We start from the raw sequence: 3,462 nt of genomic DNA on the forward strand, positions 1-3,462 counted from the left end.
TCACTTTCAAGATCAAGAAATAATGTCCTTTGCTGTTCACAGGGCTGCTCACCAGGATCTTGCCGCCTGAGATTCAGCCACCATCCTCTGCTTTTGTAAGTGGAATTGTTGGGTCCAGGAGGTGTTGTTTGTGGTGACTAAGTCTATGCCCCACAAGGGCCAAGGTTCAGGGGCTCCTCCACACTGATGAGACGCGGGAGGTACCTCTTCCAGCCAGCGGACTCCTCTGTATTGACTCCCACAGTCTTCATCAGGCCACGGAACTCTGGTTTTCTTCTGTTGCAGAGATAATTTGGACATTGTGCAGACAAAGGTCCAAAACCATTTCATTATGGACTTAATGTATTCACCACTGCTGTCTTCCTGGGATGTTCTCCACCCCTCACCAGGGAGATAATTATAGAGATTTGGCCAGTGAGGTAACAGGTAGGACACCTATGATTGGAAAAGAGAGAAGCAACAAGTGACTTGTGCAGTGATAGGCTAGAATCTTTTTTGGGCCTGAGGCTAAAGTCAGAAAGATAAACCCCACATAAGTTTGGGCTCATCTAACATCTAACTTCTATTAACCTGGGAGCTCACAACCTCATCGGAAGACAAGGTTCTGAGTACATCTGACCACAACTTTAATTGCCACTTTCTTACTGGGAAAGTTGATTTCAACAGTTAAAAAAAGCAAGTAAAGCATGAAACCTAACAAGGTCAACAGTAAGAAAATGAGTCACTGTAGTAGAATTAGGGACTCCTGTTGGCCGCCCTGAGAGAAAATTTCATACACAATTAAAAGGTAGGCCAGACAAAGAAGAATACTAGTTGACATATTTCAACACAAAAATACAACTGTTGATGTGCTCAGCAGGTTGTGCCAGGAAATTTGCAGGAAAACTACCTGGCCAACTGACTGAAAGATCCAACAGAGTGTGGAGATTATCAAGCAATATCACACACAAAAATCTTTTTTTTAAACTCTAAATCTTTTAATGGCAATAGAGTTACAATCACCCATCTACACATTCTAACACCTTAACTCTAAGGATTTTCTCTGCATTGTGTAGGGAAGCAGTTTCTCATTGCACAATTTTTGAAATGCCCTGCTAGGAACCAGCAACTTATTATGTTTCTTTTCTGAGGAAAGAATTATTTCCTTCTCCTCCGATAACTGGCTTCTATTTTTAAAATCATTTATCAAAAACTAAAGGTGAGGGAGAAAAGTGTGATGAATTTAAAAATTCTTTTTCTGGGAAAGATAAAATTCCTTTGCACAAATTTACAAGTGTGGCTGGTGCAGGACTTACAATACTAAGGAATCAGACTAGATATCAAACGGAAATCCTTTCTGCATCTCAGGAATCAGCATTCTTTCAGAAATATGGGGTTTGTGAATTGCTCCCCCAATCAAGTGTCTCTTTCATCCAAATTATCTAGATCTGGAAGTTAAAAGTCAGCATGCACCATGTTGTACAGGAAGTCCAGCGTCTCCTTTAGTTCGAGGCCATTGCAGAAGGGACAGGAGAGAGGGAAGGTAGGTGTCATGGCCACCACAGTGGCCTTGGGGCAGGGCCTGCAGAGTATAGGGGAGGAGTCAGCATCAAGGACACCTGCTTCAGCATAGAGCGGGAACGGAGTGGGCGTCTGTGTGGAGTCTGCTCTGTGTGGAGTCTGCGCACACACAAAATCTTGCTAACGATTATCCAAAAACGGCTGGAATAATACATTGACAGAGAACTACCAGAAATTCAAGCCAGATTTAGAAGATGTCGTGGCACTAGGAACAACATAGGCAATTGTCAGATGGTTCTTGGCTGAAAGCAGAATACCAGAGGCATGTCTGTGTTTCTTTGATTATGCAAAGGCATTCGATGTGTGGATCATAATAAATTGTGGCTAACCTTGAGAAAAATAGGGATCCCAGAACACTTGATTATGTTCATGTGAAACTTATGCTTGGGCCAGGAAGCAGTCATCAGAACAGAACAATGAAACACTTTATAGTTCAAAATCAAGAAAGGAGTGTCAGGGATGTGTCTTGTCTCCATTCCTTTTCAATCTATATGCAGAATAGATTATTGTGGCATTAGAATTGCAGGAAGATAGGGAGTGCTGGTGCCTAGTGGCAAGAAGCTGTGTTGCAATATCGAAGGTGCATGGTTCAAATCCACCAGAAGCTCTGCTAGAGAAGGAGGGGTAATCTCCTTCTGTGCCAGTCAGATCTGGTTTGACAGTATATGGCAAGAAAAAAAATAAAAATGAAAAAAGAATTGGAGGAAGACTCATCAACAACCTGCATCATGCAGATGACAAAACCTTGCTTGGAGGACTGAAGCATTCGCTGCAGAAGGTCAATATGGATTGAAGCTCAACATCAAGAAAACAAAGATTCTCACCACTGAGTCAATTGGTAAAAGGAGAAGAGATTGAAGTTGTAAACAATTTCAGCTTGCTTAGTTCCACAATCAACTCTCTTGAACCAGCATTTAGGAAAGCAAAAGATGAATTGCTTAAGAAAATCTGCTGTCAAGGACCTCTCCAGAGCAAACATGTCAGTGTAGAGAATAAGGTACACATGATCCAAGCCACGGTCTTCACAATTATTTGCTATGCATCAGAGAGCTGGCAATAACTAAGGATGACAGAAAAAGAATCAGTGTCTTTGAGTTGTGATGCTGAAGAAGACTACTGAACATTCTATGGACTGCCAAGAGAACAAGCAAGAGAGGATAAAGCCAAGTTGCTCTTTGCAGGCAAAGTTTTCAAAGCTCCATCTCACTTTGGACATGTTGTCCAGAGAGACCAGTGCTTGGAGAAGGACATCATGCTTGGAAGGGTGGAGGGAAAGCACAGGAGAGGAAGACTCTGGATGAGATGGATTGACAGTGACTGGGGCAACAGGCACACCAGAGACAATGAGATTGGCTCAGGATAGTGCATGGTTCTGAGTTCTCAGCTGTTGTGCACAGGGTCACTATGAGTTGCAGATGACTCAACAGCACATAACAACAACAGACAATGAACAATCTAGAACAAAAGGTGCTTTACAAGGTGGACTGCAAGAGGGAGAAGTAAGGAGGAAGAAGGAAAATTTGCAACAATAAATACACTAAAACCCAACCTTTCCATAAACTTTCGTTAAAAATTACAACTTTTAAAAAAGAAGGGAGGGTTAAATAAGTTAGACTTGAGGAAAACATTGTTGATGCCAGATGGATGTCTGAAAGCAGAGATACCAGAAGAATGTCTATTTGTATTTTATTGACTGTGCAAAGGCATTTGTGCGGATCATAACAAATTTTGGCTACCATTGAGAAGAATGGGGATCCCAGAACACTTAATTATGCTCATGCAAAACCTAGACCTAGACCTGGAAGCTGTTATCCATACAGAGTAAGTGAACATTGCATAGCTTAAAATCAGGAAAAGTATGAGTCAGGGCAGCATCCTCTCTCTGTATCTATTTAGTTTGAA

This window comes from Elephantulus edwardii, unplaced genomic scaffold (genome assembly GCF_000299155.1).
Source record: "Elephantulus edwardii isolate Elephantulus edwardi_28Jun2011 unplaced genomic scaffold, EleEdw1.0 scaffold00221, whole genome shotgun sequence".
NCBI lineage: Eukaryota > Metazoa > Chordata > Mammalia > Macroscelidea > Macroscelididae > Elephantulus > Elephantulus edwardii.